The sequence below is a fragment of the Neltuma alba genome, unplaced genomic scaffold (assembly GCF_004799145.2).
Source record: "Neltuma alba isolate B1F8T4 unplaced genomic scaffold, ASM479914v2 tig00010421_pilon, whole genome shotgun sequence".
Taxonomy (NCBI): domain Eukaryota; kingdom Viridiplantae; phylum Streptophyta; class Magnoliopsida; order Fabales; family Fabaceae; genus Neltuma; species Neltuma alba.
In genome coordinates this window covers 1,537,404-1,557,566 of record NW_021635323.1, presented here as the reverse complement: position 1 = coordinate 1,557,566, position 20,163 = coordinate 1,537,404, and the positions used below count along the sequence as shown (strand labels likewise).

General features: G+C 37.4%; 1 pseudogene; it reads right to left on the bottom strand.

Moving 5' to 3' along the window:
• Positions 1-892: 892 nt before the first annotated feature.
• On the bottom strand, positions 893-19,261 carry LOC114756524 (cysteine-rich receptor-like protein kinase 10; annotated as a pseudogene).
• Between the last annotated feature and the right edge of the window lie 902 nt (positions 19,262-20,163).

The window sequence follows — 20,163 nt, the reverse complement described above, 5'->3', positions numbered from 1 at the left end:
ATATCTGATTATCCAGTTTTGATTGGTTTTGGGCTTTCGCCCATATTTTAAGTTGTCACCAAGGGCAGACCTAGCCCATGAACCAATATACGTGAACATGGCGTGAAAGAAAACAAATCATTTCATTGTCTATGGACCAAATAGACCATTCTCAGCTTCAGCCCATAAAAAACTGTTGTCAGCAGGTACACACGAGAAAATAACCCATTCTCTTGTATCAAAAAAAAAGAAAAACGCATTCTCAATACCATATAATAATATGAATATTTTGAAATATTCCTGTTTTTTCATATACCAAATATATGAGCTAAACAATGGGATTTATTTTCTAAATATAAGAACTCAATATACCTCGTTTCTCAAATTTATTATTCTTTCTTCCAAATATCTCTATTCCTTGTACATAGTAAGGGGAATTTCATTAAATAGTAATTACTCTTGCATATGAGTAGGGAGGTATTAGAGGTAAACTAACACATAATTATTACAAATAACTCAACTAATTTTCTTAATATTCAAAAATTAGTTATTTAGATGTTATATTAAGAATTGAACGTAACTTTTCATTGTCAATGCCAAGGTATATCATCCGAAGGGATCTTTCTTAGGTAGGCAAATAACAGCCAATGCTACGTTACGTAAAGTGTAAGTGTTGAATATATATCATACAGTTAAGAGATTTGTGATTCAATGGTACCCCACACATCTGAAAAAAGAGGTTGTGAGATCAAACTCCCAAGTGGCATAGGAGAAGTGGGTGGGTGGGTGGGTGGGGGTTACCCTTGCCTTCGGATAGGGTAGTCAAACACACACACACACACACATCAAATTCTAATATAACTCTTCATACACGCTTAGAGAAACCTTTACATTGCCACAAGGAAGAAAATCATCAAGATTGAACACTGGAGAGCATTATATGATTCACAGAGGAAGTTGTCATCAATGATGGATCAATCTGAACTAATTTACCCATAGAAGATGCTGGTTGTTTTGGTTGTGGAAGAGACATTGATTCACTTCCTAACAGAACCATAATATCTGACATGGTAGGTCTGTCTTCTGAGTCTTCTTGTACACATAACAGTCTTATGTGCATGCACCTTAAAATTTCTGAAGAAAGACATGCTTCCATTAAATGGGGATCCACAAATTCCATTTCTTTCCCTTCATTCCATAGCCTCCATGCCTGCACTATTCAAACTTGATTACTTTTCCTGAAAGTTTATGGGTTGATTTAAGAGAAAAAGTAGTATATCAAGTGATTGACAATACATACATATGCTAGAAGGGTAGAGGCAAGTTCAGTTGCATAAAAGCCACTGCTTCTCTTTCCACTGATGATCTCAAGCACGATGACACCGAAGCTGAAGATATCAGATTTCACTGAGAACAGTCCTCCCATTGCATATTCTGGAGTCATGTATCCACTATTTTATATATCAAAATTAGACTTTTTATCATAAACAAAATAAAACAGAACAAGATCAAAGACACTTCATATAACTTGGCCCAAAATATTCCTTTCGACTTTAAACATCCTCTGCCATTTTCTCTAACTTAAATAAAACTAAACAAATGATTGTTTCTCTTAAAGTTATTGTTCACATTGAACAAAATATTAGCTTAAACTAGTAAATAATCTTAAAAGGTTATGAAATTCTTCAACTTATTAGTAAACCATTCTTTCAACAATAGAATTAGTCATTGATTTAAGCATTCACTCAATGATAAGTGACCAAATAAACTAAAGAGGAACTTATTATAGGGACTAAAACTAAAATTTAATTATAGAAGTTTAGGAAGAGATAACTTACTATGTCTCCACAACTCTTTTGATATTAGCTGTACTTTGATTTTCACAAAAAATTCTTACCATAGCAAAATCAGATATCTTTGCAACCATATCATGGTCAAGCAATACATTGTTTGGTTTCAAATCTCTAGGGATGATTCTAAGTCTCGACTTTTCATGAAGATAAAGTAATCCTCTGCTATGCCCATGAGAGTGCCAAAGCATGTACTCCAATCAAGCTGTGAACGTTTTTCTGAATCTAAAGGAATAAAAACACCAAAACCTGCAATCAGTGACCTATGTGTATATATAAACCTTACTTCAAAAAATGGGAGAAAAGTCAGCAAACCGAAGATAGATTTGTCAAGGCTTTTGATTGGACATGTATTCATATATGAGAAACTTCTCTTCTCCTTCCAAGCCACATCCCAACAGCTTCACCAGATTCTTATGCTGAAGTTTTGCAATCAGAATGACCGCATTTTTTAATTCTTCTGTGCCTTGCCAAGACTTCCTTGATAACCTTTTGACTGCTACTTCACTTCCATCCGGAAGAACACCCTGAAGTTCCCAAAAATCAAACCATAAATTGCATAATTGCGTGCTTAGTGAGGCTGAAATGAAATTCAGAGACTATCTTACCTTGTACACAGAACCAAAACCTCCTTGTCCTAACTTGTTTGAATCAGAAAAGTCATCGGTGGCCAACTTAATTGTTGCGAAACTCGTAAACTCAAGTTCTTCAGAGCTAATTAATTCTCCATCTTGTGTGATTAGTTACACTATTGGGGGTCACCAATTGTTGCAGTAGCATGTTTTCGCTTTTTTCATCATCTAATTCATTTTGTTTTCAAAGAAAAAGAAAATTGAAAAATTAAAGAACTGAGGTTGGTAATTCTCGCACTACTTCGTTAACATAGTCAACAGACGAAAAATTATAGAAAAGATTCACCTGTGTCTTCCCTTTGTTTTCTATGGAAATAGGCAATACAGAAACCAGTAAGAACTGCTAAAGCCGCCTTGACCAAGCTTATTTGAATCAGAAAAGTTTTTGGTAGCAACACAAAGACTTTCAAGATCAAAGTAAGGCAAATCCTCAGATATCTTATCATTTCTTCCACGAAAATCTTGGTGACTTTGGAACACTGTTTCACCTCTCTGTCCAAAGGCATGAAGATCCATCACATGACTGTCTTTTCCTCCCTTACCTAAGCATAAGAACCCAAGCAGTTAAACAGAACAGAGAGAAAAATTCAGAAACATGAATTGACCTTATATCAGCCTATAATCTTGCATACTTTTCTGAGTTCTCTTCTTCATCCTAAGGAAGTAAACGCTGAAACTTGAAATCGCTATTGCCAAGCCAATCGCTGCTATAATTCCTGTAATCATCCCTGCCTTGTCTGTTGTACCTACATAAAGGATCATTTAAATCATCAAACTCAAACAGTTTAAGACTTATAACTTGATGCAATATTATCGATCACAGTTACCGGCAACTGAAACGCTTACTTTTTCCCCTTGTTGTAAACGAACCATTTGGATCAGGTTCACCATTATAAAATGCGTATAATTCAAATCTCAAGTAGCAGCTACGACTTAGAACTCTAGCTCCGATTGAGGAATAACAACAAATAGGTAGAAAACTTATCGCACTTTTCAGGCATGTACCACAATCACTAGCTGATAAATCTCCGGTGCATTGAACTAAGCCATATACTGTTTTCTCTTCAAAGGTTGCCTCTCCAATAGCATACAAGTATGAAGAAGCATTGAAAGATACCTTCTCTGCAAGACTATACAATAACCCATTAAACCCAGACTCAAACTTCTTGGGTTCTGAAATATTCTGTTGATTATCAAACCCCAATTTTCCTGTGACATCCACTTTGCCGAGGAAGTTCTTGCTGGAATATCGTAGTTGGCACTGCTCTTCCCAAACAACTGCTTCTTCTGCTTGGGGACAAAGTTTAAGAATGTCTTGTGTTGCCGTGGCAATGCAATCTTGGCATGTTTGATTTGAAACATAGTCGAGGCACATGAAGAGGGTATAAACTCTGTCTGGGTTTTCTCCATGAGAGACATTGTAAGATTTAGAGATTGAAGCCCTGGAAGATAGAGAACTGTTAGAATCAATCTCACCCAAGAGGGGGGTGAATTGGGTGAGTTACAAAAATTTAAGAATTAAAAGCGTGCAAGTATTGAATGAAACAGAGAGTCAGAGTAAGGAGAAATTTAACCGCAGAGAAGGGACACAAGATTTATACTGGTTCGGTCTCAACCACGTGACCTACTTCCAGTCCCCAGAACACCTCTGAGTATTTCACTATCTTCCAAGATCGACAGGGCTCTTGGTGCCTCGGTACAGTAATTGAATCGCTCAATCACTCCCCCTTACTCCCGTAAGGATACAACCCCTCTCAAGAGTCCACACTCTTGAGTGTCTCTCAAGTTTTTAATGAAAGTAGTGAATGGCTCTCTTACAGAGTGAATTCAATGATAAACACTGATGCTCAGTAGTGAAGTGAAAAACAGAGTATTGAATGCGTAACTAAATAATAGCAGATGGTAGCTCCGGTATTCAATTCTCTTCATTAATGCCTCTTCGCGCCTTTTATAGTTGATATCGTTAAATAGCCGTTAGACGGAGGGCTTCTAGCCGTTGTGACTTCGTTTGCGTGTTTCACTGGTTTTAACAGCTCCGCCATTAATGCGTCTGAGTTTCTGACACTGTAGGTCGCAGTCTACGTAATCCCATTGAAGAGCCGTTGCACTCGTTTTCATTAATCTGCATATTTCAAACTTAGAACAAGTGAGAATTTTGTGGTGAGTGCTTTAACCTTGAATACAGAAGGAAGGCTAATTTATCATTCAAGATTTGTGACGAGATCATTTATCAGTAACAAGAACAGAGTGTCATTCCGGTTTGGTTTGATCGAAAAGATGATCGATTACTTGATGATAGATCAAGTTATCGATAAACGGAATGAAGACTTTTCGAAATAGATCACTAAAGTTATCGATCAAGTGTTGGATCATCGGCTCCAAGAATTTTCATAGAAAGAGGAAATCATTGCATGATCGAACAAGTGATCGATCACATAATTGACCGAACAGATTATCGATAATTTAGATGTTATTAAAATGAAGCTTCAGTCATTGATGATCGAACATCTTATCGATAAATATATGATAGATAATATTATCGATAAAACATGGTTATGTAAATAATCAAAGGAAGACACATGCTATTTGAAATGATCGAACAGCTGATCGATCATTAACTATTCGAACAAGTGATCGATAATAGTGAAGAAGAAGTTTGATCCTGTAAGGTAAGGAAAATGATTATCGATCACGTTTTGTGAAAACATGAAGTTCGGGGAAATGAATGATCGATCATTTTATCGAAAATCCAGTGATCGATAACTTGATCGAAAATTAGTTCATCATAACTTAATGCTAATATGTCAATTCTCAGACTCTTTATCGAACACGTTATGTGAAAAACTTATTTAAGCAAACAAGTTAAAATTATCGATAATGTTATCGATAATTTAGCTGTAGCAAAACTGAGTAAGAGTTAAAAAGAACATTGATTATCGATCATGTAATCGATAATTTTGTGATCAATAAAATTATCGATCTATCAGTGAATTTGATCTCCTGCATTCAGAGAGTTAGAGCATAAAGTTCGAGTACGTAATCGATAAACAAATGATCGAAAATATGATCGATAAACTTGTAACAGAACTAATGTGCAGAACAGAGTGTTACCTTTTATCGAAGTCGTTATTGATGACTGATTTATCGATAACTTGATCGATAAATACACTTCAGATTTGGGTCTCTTATCAGTAACTCGATTGTTTACCTGATATTATCGATCAGCTTATCGATAATTTCCCATACTCTTATGTGATATTTACACTAGCGATTATCGATCACTTATCGATAAAATATTCATCGAATAGTTCTTCGATCAAAAAGACTACTATAGACCCGATTTACACTTGATCATTTATCTGAAACCTTAGCGATAACTGATTGCTCGATCAGTTATCGATCAAAATACTTAACCCTGATATTCTGACTTGTTATCATCAAAACTATAATCCTAACATTCTCCCCCTTTTTGATGATGACAACACAGGTTAAGAGTCATTTATCAGAGAGAACATCAAACAGTTTCATATTCTTAAAAAGCATAAAAAGGCAGATAAATATCAAGAACATATTATCGATAAAAGCACTATCCAGATACACAAAAGAAATCACAAAAGAAAATACAAAAGAGATAATAACGTCATGACATGGAACCAAAAAACCATAAAAAGCAACTCATAAAGCCATATAATCTACGAAGTATCATCAGTTTTCTTCTCCCCCTTTTTGTCAGCATCAGAAGGGGTAGGAGCCGAGGGAATGGTCAGGGAAATAGGGAGAGGAGGAAGGGGAAGAAGTGGAGAAATAGATGGAAAATGAAAGGAGGAAACAGGGTGAGGTACAGTGATAAGAGCAAGAGTAGTAGGGACAGAAGTAGAAGTAGATGGAACAGAAGGAGAAGTGGTGGAAATAGGAGAAGTAGGTAAAGGAGAGGAAGAAGGTGCAGGCTCAGGGTGTGGTGGAGAGGGAGGATGGAAAAGGAGATCCTCATAGCTGAAGCTTGTGCTAGGTGGAGTGAAGTGCTGGCAGAGAGAGGTAACTAAGCCTTTAAGCTCTTGGAGTTCCTTGTCCACTGAATTAAACCTCTCAGTGACTTCTTTTTCCAAAACCACCATGGCTTGTTGGTGAAGATCCAGAATCTTAGAGATGCCATCAAACTTCCGGTCAGAAACTTCCCCATAGTCTCTGGCAGTAGTGTAGACTCTGGTCTCAAATGCACGAAGCTCAGCCTGAAACATTTCCCTGAGGGACCTCTCCATAAAAGATGGACCAGGGGTATGAGATGGAGCAGCAGTGGATTCGGCTTCATCCTGGGTCCGAGAGGCACTAGCAACTGGTTGCTTTCCCTTATCCTTCTGAGATACTTTCTGTGATGGTGTAAAGGGAACAGAGATCCTCATTTTGTGGAGCTGAGTGAGGCCAAAACTAGGAACCTTGGTCTTGAGTTCCCCAGGCTCAAATGGAGCAATGTTATGTGCCTGAAGGAAATAAGTGGCCAACTGAGGATAGGGGATTGGGGTTGATCTGGACTTATTAAGAACAAAGTCCTTCATCTCGAGTAAATAAGATCCCCAATATTAATCTTTTCCCCACTAATAATCCGGGCTAGTAGAAGATAATCATCCTGAGTGAGATGTGAGAAGCTACCGGATTTGTTTACCATGCATCTAGAATAGATGTAATGGATGATCCTATAGAAGTCACACATCTGCTTAGGTGGGAAATTCAGCTCACCGGGATAATCACTGTTCTGCATTAAGATTCTGTAAGCCTTTACCTCATTCATGTCACCACCCCTCACAAATCTTGAGTTCCTAGCAACTCATTTATTTTGGCACTGGTTATTTCAAAAGCTCTGCCTCTCAGTGTAACTTTCAGACAATTTTCTATGAGATTGTCTTTATCATCATATTTTTCTACTGATTCCATATTACAGTAGAATCTTTTAACCACTTCGGGACAGTATTCACCACCAATAATTAACCAATTTGAATAATGCTGCAGTGGGTCACTTAAATCAAGCTCAATCTGTTTATTTTTCCTCAGACCCTCTAAATCAACAGATACCACAGGACAGAATTTTCTATTGGCAAAATCGGCCTTATACTTTGTATATTAACCTCATATCGAGATTGCCAGATAATAACTCAGAAAATTCAGTGGGTATACCTTCAGAAGGAATTTGCCGAGCGACTCCTTCACTTGCCCTCTGTTTCTTCTTTCTCGGTTGCTTGGGGACAGAGATATTCAAGGCTGATTCCACAGCTTTCTGAACTGAGACTCCATCATCCGACTCGGTCTCCGATTCCTCAGTTACAATCGGTAGCTTTGATTTGGACCGGGGAGACTTTCTGAGAGAGGCCGGTTGTTCTTCGGTCCGACTTTCCCGGATTTTCAGAGTAGTTCTCTTCTTCGTTGATTCCTCCTCTCACCTTCGGTCTGTATCGCTTTCGAGTACCCGAAGCGGTGGTGTCACTCGATTGAGGCTGTTTCTCCGGTGCTTCTCCCTTTTCCACATTCGGTTGCTTCACCCGAGCCATTTCGGAGGTGCTGAGCGAGTTTTTGACAGATTAAACGGTGAGTTTGAAGTGGGTGAAGGTTGGGAATGTGGTAGAGAACGATTCGATCGGTGTAACGGTGGAAGAATTTAAGATAGGAGTGATTTTCGACGACCGTTGCGAAGAACAGGGGACGGAAAATGTTCGAGCTAGGGTTCGGAAAACTGACGGATGAAATTCAGTACAGTACCGTTATAGTTCTTGAAATTATCGATTAAGTTATCGATCAACACTTGATCGATCACGTGTTCGATAATTATGAAGAAGACACTTGAACAAAGATCAGTTTTATCGATTAAGTTATCGATCAAGCATTTATCGAACATATTATCGATAAAGTAAGTAAAAAGAAATGCGTACCTGATGTAATTTATCGAATATTTGTTCGATAATTAAGCTTATCGGTCAGCTTATCGATCAATGCTTACCAAATTTGACAGACGAGTCTCGGAACCTTGAGGCTCTTGATCGATGTTCTGATCGATATTTATTTTATCGATCACGTTATCGATAATTGTAGTGTTGGAGCAATTCCCTTTCTTTACAAAGTGAATTTATCGATCAGTTGTTCGATAAATTATCTCCCACTTGCCTTCATGATTATCGATCAATTGATCGATAATCTCATACTCTGTTTACCTCTGTTTTTCTTCATCGAAACAGAGCTTCCTGCAAAACAAATTTCTACATACTCCGATGCTTAAGTTAGTTATCTTATCATCAAAACAATAAATTTAAACATTTAATCTTAAGAGATAGTATGAAATTTCTTACAATTCATTGGGATTTACCATTCCCAATTCTCCTCTGAAATAGCTGAACTTCTGTTGGTCTAGTGGTTTTGTGAAGATGTCGGCTATCTGATATTCAGTGGGGATGAATTCAACTTTTACATCTTTCTTTTGAACATGATCACGAATAAAGTGATGTCGAACATCAATGTGTTTGGTTCGAGCATGATGAACTGGATTCTTGGACAGACTTATCGTGCTCGTATTATCACATAAGATTGGAATCTCACGTATATTGATTCCTAGATCTTGTATTTGTTGTTTTAGCCATAAGATCTGAGCACAACAGCAGGCAGTGGCTACATATTCTGATTCAGTAGAGGAGATTGCCACGGTGTTTTGCTTTTTGCTTGACCATGAGACAAGACATCCTCCGAAGAATTGGCATTGTCCACTGGTGCTTTTCCTGTCTGTTTTATATCCACCGTGATCGGCGTCAGAATATCCCATTAAATATTCGGTTCCTCCTTTTGGATACCAGATTCCTAAATTTGAGTTCCTACAAGATATCTGAGTATCCGTTTCACGGCTTCTTCATGCGACTCCTTTGGAGCTGACTGATATCTCGCACACATTCCAACACTGAACTGAATATCTGGTCTACTTGCAGTAAGGTATAGTAAGGAACCGATCATCCCTCTATATCTTGTTAGATTTATGTCTTTCCCGTCTTCGTCTATATCAAGCGAACAGGTTGAGCTCATTGGAGTCTTTACACTTTTAGCATTCTCCATTCCGAATTTCTTCAGCAATTCCTTTACATATTTCGTCTGGGAGATAAATATACCGTTCTTCTTTTGTTTGATTTGTAATCCCAGAAAGAAATTTAATTCTCCCATCATGGACATCTCGAATTCTCCCTGCATAAGCTTAGCAAATTCTTGACAGAGATCTTCGTTAGTAGCACCGAAAATAATATCATCTACATATATTTGAACAATCAAAAGATCTTTTCTATTTCTTTTAATGAAAAGTGTGGCATCCACTTTACCTCTTTCAAAACCTTTTTCTATAAGAAAGTGGCTAAGTCGTTCATACCAGGCTCTGGGCGCTTGTTTCAAACCATACAAAGCCTTTTTAAGTTTGTAAACATGATTTGGAAAATTTGGATTTTCAAAACCGGGAGGTTGTTCGATAAACACCTCTTCTGATATATAACCGTTCAGAAATGCACTTTTAACATCCATTTGAAATAGTTTGAAATCTTTGATGCAAGCAAAAGCCAAAAGAACTCGTATGGCTTCCAGTCTAGCTACAGGAGCATACGTTTCTTCATAATCGATTCCCTCTTCTTGATTATAGCCTTTTGCTACTAATCGGGCTTTGTTTCTGACGATCTGAGCTGATTCATCGAGCTTGTTTTTGAATACCCATTTGGTGCCAATGACCGGATGATCTTCTGGTCTGGGTACCAATTCCCAAACTTGATTTCTCTCAAATTGATTAAGTTCTTCCTGCATCGCAACTATCCAGAATTCATCTGATAGTGCTTCGTCAATATTAGAGGGCTCAATGTGAGATATGAAAGCAGAGAAAAGAACTTCATTGACAATTTGTCTCCGGGTTTTGACCCCTTCATTGACTTTACCGATGACTTGATCCAGAGGATGATCTCGGTTGTGTCTCCATGCCTTTGGCTGCTCTAGATTTTCTTGTAAAGAGGGATCGTTTAAAACATCTCTGTTTTCTGAAACGGTTTCTGAAGATAATTTGTTCAGTTTTTATTCAAATCCAGTTTTTGAAAATTTTGAACGATTTCAGCATCATCATCTACAGGTTTCGAAATTGTTTCAGTTTCAGCAAACACCACATGAATTGATTCTTCTATTGTAAAGGTTCGTTTATTAAAATTCTATATGCTTTACTACGATTAGAATAGCCAAGAAACAAACCCTCATCAGCTTTAGGATCGAATTTACCCAGGTTTCCTTGTTGTTGTTGTGGATATAGCATCTGCTTCCAAAGATCTTAGGTGTGACAGATTGGGTTTTCTTCCCTTGTACAATTCATATGGAGTCTTCCCGAGCAATGTTCTGATGTAGGCTCTATTTGAAATATAGCAAGCTGTGCTCATTGCTTCTGCCCAGAAATACTTGTGAGACCCTTTCTCATTTAGCATTGCTCTAGCCATCTCCGTGAGTACTCTATTTTTTCGTTCAACTACTCCGTTTTGTTGAGGAGTCCTTGGTGCAGAAAAGTTGTGGTCAATTCCATGTTCCTCACAATAGTCTGCAAATTCGTTGTTTTCAAATTCTCCTCCGTGATCTGACCTGATAGACACAATAGATATACCTTTCTCATTTTGGACCTTTTGGCAAAAACAATGAAAGCATTAAAAGTTTCATCTTTAGAGGAAAGAAACAAAGTCCAGGTAAACCTTGAATAGTCATCAACTATTACAAGAGTATAAAGATTTCCCCCGAAGCTTTTTACTCTAGATGGACCGACCAAGTCCATGTGAATCATTTGGAGAGGTCTTTCAGTTGAAACTATCTTCTTTGATTTAAATGAAGATTTTGTTTGTTTACCTTTTTGACAAGCATCACAAACATCATCGCGTTCATACTGGATTTTTGGTAAACCAACAACTAGATCCCTTTTTATTAATTTTGAAAGTTGATTCATGTTGACATGTGCAAGACGCTTGTGCCAAATCCAACTTTCCTCCTTTTACTAATAAAACAATTTTCAGAAGCTTTAGAATCAAATTGAAGTGTATAACAGTTACCGTCCCTCGGAGCTCTCAGCTTCGTATTCAATTCTTCTTTCTTCAAGGGTAGGTCATCTTTGCTTATGATTAAACACTCTTCAGAATCAAAGATTACCCAGTTGTTTTTGTCCGCACTCTGACTGACGCTGAGGAGATTATGACACAGACCTTCCACGTAGTACACGTCCTCGACCTTCATGCCTATATTACTTCCGATTTCTCCGATTCCAGCAATTTTTCCCGATTGGTTTCCTCCGAAGCTTACTTTTCCTCCATCTTTTGGTTTGAGTGATGTAAACTTCTCAGTGTCACCTGTCATGTGTCTGGAACATCCGCTGTCTATATACCATTTATTTGTTCTGGATGCCTTGAGACATACCTGCAAAAATTACAATCATGTTTTAGGTACCCATACCTTCTTGGGTCCTTTCTGGTTAGTATGAGTTATTTTTGGTGCATAAGTACCTTTGGGCACCCATTTTAATGTTCCGTAATCTCCTTTCTTCTTATAGTAACAAGAAGAAGTTGAATGGCCTTTACGGTTGCAATGAGAACAAAGTGCAAAAGGATTTGAGGAATGCACAGAATTTCTAAAATATGTAAGATATGATCTACCACTACTCTTTTTCTTTTCTTTCGATTTATCTTGGGTTGGATCGTATCCTATACCAGTCTTGTCCATAGAGCATCGTTGAGCTCCTAGAATCACCTTAAGCATTTCGCTTCCTTTAGTGAATTTTTCTAAAGTTCTGGTTAGATCTTCAATCTTTCTTTCATTCTTTTCACAACTTTCACAAGTCAAGGTCGAGTCAGTATTGACTTTAACCTTTGATTGTTGATCTTCTAAAAACTTTATCCTTCTCTTAGAATTAACTAACTCTTTTGCAATTCTTACTAATTCTAAGTGTAAAGCATTGTATTCAGACTGCAATTCATCATAAGATGGTTCAGAAATTATTACCTCGTCTGTTTCTGAGTCCTCGTTTTCTTGGGCCACTAGACAGATATTAGCTGTCTCTTCATCGTCACTTTCTTCTTCTTCATCGGAGGAGCTGTCTCCCCAGATTGATGTGACGAAGGCTTTCTTCTTTCTGAATCTTTCTTTCTTCTTTTCTTTATCCTTTGCTCTGGAGAGTTGGGGACATTCCGCCTTGATATGTCCTGGCTTTTACACTCGAAGCAAATGATTGGATCCTTTGATTCGTTCGGATACGAGGAAATTTTGCGTTTCGGCTGAAACTTCTTTCCGGTTCTGTTTTTGTAGAATTTCTTGAACCTCTTGACTATAAGGCCCATTTCATCATCATCAAGATCATCTTCATTTTCATCCTCGCTCACTTGAGTTTTAAGAGCGATGCCTTTCCGATTTTTCTCGTTCATCTCCTTTTTGTATTTTTGCTTGCTCTCATACTCAGCAAGACTCCCGAATAGTGCTGCAACCGAACCAATGGATTCTCCTTTGGTTTCTTCAATAGCTGTTACTTTCGGTTCCCATTCTTTTGTGAGACCGCTCAGAATTTTCCTCACTTGATCTTCTTGACTATATTTCTTCCCAAGTGCAGTGAGGTGATTTATGAGATGTGAGAATCTGACTTCCATATCTCGGATACTCTCTCCTTCCTTCATTCTGAATAATTCGAATTCGGTAGTGAGAGTGTTGATTCGACTCTGTTTTACACCGGTGGTTCCTTCATGAGCTATCTCCAGAGCCTCCCACATTTCCTTCGCGGTTTCCAGGCTTGAGACTCTGAAGTATTCCCTTTGACTAAGCGCACACGTGAGTATGTTGATCGCTTTGTCATTTAGAGTCACCAGCTTCTTATCTTCCTCGTTGAATTCCGTGGAACTCTTGGGTACTTGCTGGCCATCTATTGTGTTCATCGGGACATAGTTGCCGTGTTCTATTACGTCCCACAACCCATACTCTGTGGCCTTAATGAAGATTTTCATCCTCATTTTCCAGAACGTATAATTTTCTCCACTGAAGCCTGGCGGTTTAGATGTTGAACATCCTTCCGGTAACACGCTATCTCCAAATCCTGCCATTTGATCTCTCTTCGGACTGTTAAATCCTTAGTGAAGAGACCTGCTCTGATACCAAATGTTAGAAACAATCTCACCCAAGAGGGGGGTGAATTGGGTGAGTTACAAAAATTTAAAATTAAAAGCGTGCAAGTATTGAATGAAACAGAGAGTCAGAGTAAGGAGAAATTTAACCGCAGAGAGGGACACAAGATTTATACTGGTTCGGTCTCAACCACGTGACCTACTTCCAGTCCCCAGAACACCTCTGAGTATTTCACTATCTTCCAAGATCGACAGGGCTCTTGGTGCCTCGGTACAGTAATTGAATCGCTCAATCACTCCCCCTTACTCCCGTAAGGATACAACCCCTCTCAAGAGTCCACACTCTTGAGTGTCTCTCAAGTTTTTAATGAAAGTAGTGAATGGCTCTCTTACAGAGTGAATTCAATGATAAACACTGATGCTCAGTAGTAAAGTGAAAAACAGAGTATTGAATGCGTAACTAAATAATAGCAGATGGTAGCTCCGGTATTCAATTCTCTTCATTAATGCCTCTTCGCGCCTTTTATAGTTGATATCGTTAAATAGCCGTTAGACGGAGGGCTTCTAGCCGTTGTGACTTCGTTTGCGTGTTTCACTGGTTTTAACAGCTCCGCCATTAATGCGTCTGAGTTTCTGACACTGTAGGTCGCAGTCTACGTAATCCCATTGAAGAGCCGTTGCACTCGTTTTCATTAATCTGCATATTTCAAACTTAGAACAAGTGAGAATTTTGTGGTGAGTGCTTTAACCTGAATACAGAAGGAAGGCTAATTTATCATTCAAGATTTGTGACGAGATCATTTATCAGTAACAAGAACAGAGTGTCATTCCGGTTTGGTTTGATCGAAAAGATGATCGATTACTTGATGATAGATCAAGTTATCGATAAACGGAATGAAACTTTTCGAAATAGATCACTAAAGTTATCGATCAAGTGTTGGATCATCGGCTCCAAGAATTTTCATAGAAAGAGGAAATCATTGCATGATCGAACAAGTGATCGATCATATAATTGACCGAACAGATTATCGATAATTTAGATGTTATTAAAATGAAGCTTCAGTCATTGATGATCGAACATCTTATCGATAAATATATGTAGATAATATTATCGATAAAACATGATTATGTAAATAATCAAAGAAGGACACGGGCTATTTGAAATGATCGAACATCTTATCGATCATTAACTATTCGAACAAGTGATCGATAATAGTGAAGAAAGAATTTTAATCCTGTAAGGTAAAGGAAATGATTATCGATCACGTTTTGTGAAAAACATGAATTCCGGGAATTTAAATGATCGAACATTTTATCGAAAAACCAGTGATCGATAACTTGATCGAAAAAATAGTTCACCATAACTTAATGCAAATATGTCAATTTTCAGACTCTTTATCGATCACGTTATGTGAAAACTTATTTAAGCAAACAAGTCAAAATTATCGATAATGTTATCGATAATTTAGCTGTAGCAAAACTGAGTAGAGTAAAAAGGACATTGATTATCGATCATGTGATCGATAATTTTGTGATCAATAAAATTATCGATCTATCAGTGAATTTGATCTCCTGCATTTAACGAGTTAGAGCATAAAGTTCGAACACGTAATCGATAAACAAATGATCGAAAACATGATCGATAAACTTGTAACAGAACTAATGTGCAGAGTGTTACCTTTTATCGAAGTCGTTATTGATGACTGATTTATCGATAACTTGATCGATAAATACACTTCAGATTTGGGTCTCTTATCAGTAACTCGATTGTTTACCTGATATTATCGATCAGCTTATCGATAATTTCCTATACCCTTATGTGATATTTATACTAGCGATTATCGATCACTTAATCGATAAAATATTCATCGAATAGTTCTTCGATCAAAAAGACTACCTTAGACCCGATTTATACTTGATCATTTATCTGAAACCTTAGCGATAACTAATTGCTCGATCACGTTATCGATCAAAATACTTAACCCTGAAATTCTGACTTTGTTATCATCAAAACTATAATCCTAACATAACATAATTAAGAAATTCATAAATCAACAATGTTCATAACACAATGATTGGCCCCTAGGGCACAATTTCCAACACATACTTGAACTCTAACTCTTGAGTTTCAATTCCAACTTTCCTAAAATTATTTCCACATACTATTCCCACATAATTTTGTATGTAGAATTCATTTCTAAGCTCAAAACAATCAAAATCCAATCGTAACCATTCAGAACAGTCAAGGACGAATAGTATCACAAACTAAGGAAAAGTTGGATTTCTTGCAAAATCAACACAGAACCACTTGATTCTTGTTGTTTCCAAGCCTTTCAACATGTTTCTAACATCTATTTCATCTTTCTCTAACCTTATCAATTTTGTGCAGCACCTTGACTTAGGGTTTAACCATCTAAAAATCCAATCAAACCAACCACCAAGCTTACAAAGAGCAAGGGAAGTGGAAACTAGATCAAAATCCATAAACATACCTTGATTTGAGACTTGGATTGGCATGGGATCCTTTGCTTTTTCCCCTATCCTTCTCCTCCCTTGCTATTCAGTTTTCTCTCCCTTTCCCTCATGAATGGCCGAGCCATTGCAAGCATAAGGGCATGGATATTTAAAAAGGATTTGGACAAATCCTAGCCTTTGATTCCAAGTTAATCCTAGCCATTGATCTTTGTTTCTTCTCCAAGAAATTTGCCACATGTGCTTCCTTTTCTCTCTCCTATTAATCAGCATTTTCCTACCCAAAATATCTTCAAAATTTTGGACCAAGTGGAATGGAAACAATCAGCCACATATGCAAGCTTATTTCACAAGCTTACTTGAGATAATTTGCGAAGTCATGATTAAACCTTATCCAACCAACTTGACCATGTGCATGGGCTTAGGGAGCACGAAATCCTCTGATTCTTTGGGCTAACTAAGTGCCCCAAATCTGGTTAGGAAGCAATGGGATTAATCTAGTTCAATCCCAACTGTAATCCTTACCCGATTTTCTCTTTTTAGTCCTTTATTAGGAAAAATAGCTCGAGGCCTCCAAAAATTCATTTCTTCTCATGAAAAATCCAAATTTAATACAAAAGTATGATCTGGAAATTTTTTTGATTTTTCATAACCTCTAACTATTTATTTCACATTTTTCTCCGAAATCGGGCTTTTACCGATAGAATTTCGGAAGTAAATTCCCCATAAATTATTTCCTTCACTTCTAGTGCTTGGGAACAATTTTATAAATTCACATATATTCCAGAGGAACTTACCCATATTTTTTATTGAATTATTGAGGCCCTTATATAATTAAAATAATTATATTTCCTTAATTTTCGTTATTTTCTTTAAAAATCGCTATTTTTGGGAAATGTCGCAATAATTTATTTTGGGCTATTTTACTCTCAAAACATCATATATGATTCAAAAACCCCTAATTTACCCTTTTTCTATTTTTAGGGAATTTTTGAGAATTTTTCATAAATTTCCCATTTTGACCCTTAAGGGACCCGACATTGTCAGTCCGGCTCTCTTCTAGGTTTCTGAGCATTGCAAATGTATCTTCCATTGACTCTTAACTTAATCTTCTCAAGGTATACTTATAGAGAAAGGAATATCCCATCCCTCTCTCCTCAATGACTTAATTAATTAAATAATATTTAATCACAATCAATTTTGTCGAATTCTTTTCTACTAGCTTATAACTCCATCAATCTGTCTCTGGGTTTCATTCTTTCCCTTTCATCATGGGGATTTCCTCTAATTTTTCTTAAGCCAAAATTCAAACTGTAGACAACTATTTTGACTTTCCCCGGATAAGGTATAAATAGGCTTTAAATTTAATTAAAGCTAACCTTGTTAGTTTCTGGGGACGGAATTAATTTTACAATCTGTGTAAATTCCTCAACTACTGTTTCCCATTTTTTCTTGATTATTTGAGGCCGTCTCATAGCTTAAATAATTCAATTTAAGTTACTATCTCAAATTGTCCAAAACCCTGGAATGACTTCAGGGCATTTCTGTCATTTCTAGCCTTATATCGGCTCTGGGATCCTATTCCCATTTTTCTGGAATTTTTTTGAAACATTTGGGCCATTTTTGGTAACTTTGAACATTGGTCGACCGGAACTTTTATTATTTACAATTAGGTCCCTACTTGGCCTAGGAATCTCTTCTTTGCAATTTAGTCCCTCCTTAGGCCTAACCTTCGGAACTATCTCTTGCAAGTTTCTGGCATAACCTTTGGCCCTTAGTTGTTTCCAGTTCGTCATTTTTAGTCTCCAAACACTATTGTTTTATGCATTTGCCCTTAGAAAATCTCTTTTTCCTTCTGAGGGATCTCCGGGACTTTCGTTGCATTGGACTTAGTTATCATCCTTTCCTTGTGCTATTACTTGTATCTATGAGCCAAAATTTGGGATGTTACATTTCTCCTCCTCTTATAAAAATTTCGTCCTCGAAATTTCAAGATTAAACCCCAACCTTTGCTTTTCCTGGGAGGTTTCTTAGGGAGAATGTTCTTTGGCTCTCACTTTCGGCCTGCAAATTCTGCTTTTCGCTTTCTTGGCTAGGCTTTAGCCTTAAGTTTCATCCTTCAATCTCATGAACTTTCACTTAATCTCATAAGTTCTTATGCCCTTGGTCATTTACATGAATGCTTTTCGTGTTCTTACATATGTCTTTCATTCCTTAGGCACATATATTCAACGTTGTGCCTTAACATCATTCCTTTTCTTAAGGTGTCTCATCATATTGTGACTTTCTAGGTTTCCCTTATCATATCTTCTCTAGGTACTTCCCGTATCTTTATATTTTAGACTCTTTCATACTTTATCTTAAGGGCCTATTCTCTTTCTTTTACATTTTGATTTCACACATAGCTTGCCTGAATGCATAACCTTCAGGACTTACAGCCCGTGGTTCCCTTAATTCTTACTTTCCTCACTTTTCTTTGTTGACTAGAACAAAATTAAGCTCAGTCTAATTAACAATAACATATCTGTGGGAAAATGCAAGGGTACTCTCTCTGTACTAGGTAACCAACTTGAGGAGGTTTCCCCATCTTAAACTCATCCCTGGTCATCTCATTCTCGTGCCCTAAAGAGATACTGCCCTTATGGCTCGGCAACATTCCCTTAGGCTTGGTCTACTGTGACCTTAGGAGCTACTGCACTTTACCGTAAGCCTCTTCAGGGTCCACTGTGACCCTGGATTTGTAACATCATCACTTACTAACTAGAATTAACCATGATAGAAAAGACTAAAACTAGTAAACATACCCTATCATGGTTATTTAAAAGCAATCACATCACTAAGGGGCTAACCATGATAGAAAAGCATCCGACCTTAATTAAGGCTATCATGGTTAGAAAAAGAATAACATATATTTGTAAGGACAAAACTTAGGTCCAGTTTATTAGGTCCATTATGTCCATTGCTCCAATAAAATTCTGCCACATGTATTATTATTCCACATTAGCACTTAACCCCAAACGTTCTTTCGAACCACCGTTAGTAAGCACCGTCGATGCTGCTGCTTCAGCTTCCTCTCTGACAAGTGCCCCTCCTGCCATTGGTCTCTCCCCTGTTCTTGGGAGATCAGCCCCTCTGGGCGTTCAGCACCACTTTCTTCTTCTCCGGCGAGAACACAACAGCGAGCACCCACAATCTTTGTCATGTTCTTCGACGGAAGACCTAAAGAAGAAGCTATTGAGAAGCAACCAGATTCATCTTCTTCTTTAGCAACAGTGGCAGCCACAGGCTAAGCAAACTGCAGAAGCGACGACGATATGGTTGTGGGTTAAAATTTTCTTCTTTTTTTTCCCAGATTGCATAAGCTTCTTCTGCAATTCCGTAACTAGCCCCATAAGACAAAAATTTTCAAGGAAAAGGAGCCATTGTTTCTCTAGATTTCGACGACATTGTTTGTATTTCGATTAGGTTTCATTTCTAGAAATTTGGACAGCCAAATCAGGTCTTGTTTCTCTAGATTGTGAAAGATATGAGACCATATATGTCCAACAATATGCTTCGCTTCTGCTTTTTCCAGATTACGCCAAATCTACCTTCAACATTGGCATATTTTCCCATAACAAAATCATAGTTTGTTTCTCCAAATTCACTGGTATTGCTTGCTTTTGATAGATGCTTTTGTTAATTATGGAATCTGATTGATTTTGTTAATTTTGATTATGGATTTTAAATTCTCACATATATTGTCCACAAATCAAGTGTATTTTGTTTATTTAGCGGCCTGAGCAAATTCTGTTGATTCTGGAGGAATACGAAGCGGAGGAGTCAGGAGAGAGACTGATTTTAAGGATGACAGTAACAATAACGGCGGGTTAAGAGAGCTTTTGGGGTTAAGTGATGACGTGGAAAAAATAATACATGTGGCAGTATTTTATTGGAGGCATGGACATAATGGACCTAATAAACTGGATGTAAGTTTTGTCCTATTTGTAATCATGGCAAACATGGTTATAAAACAATATGCTTCTGAATGATAAATTATAATAGCAGTTTAGATTTGACTATATTAGTCAATACTAGCAACAACTAAACTTGCAAAAATTGCCA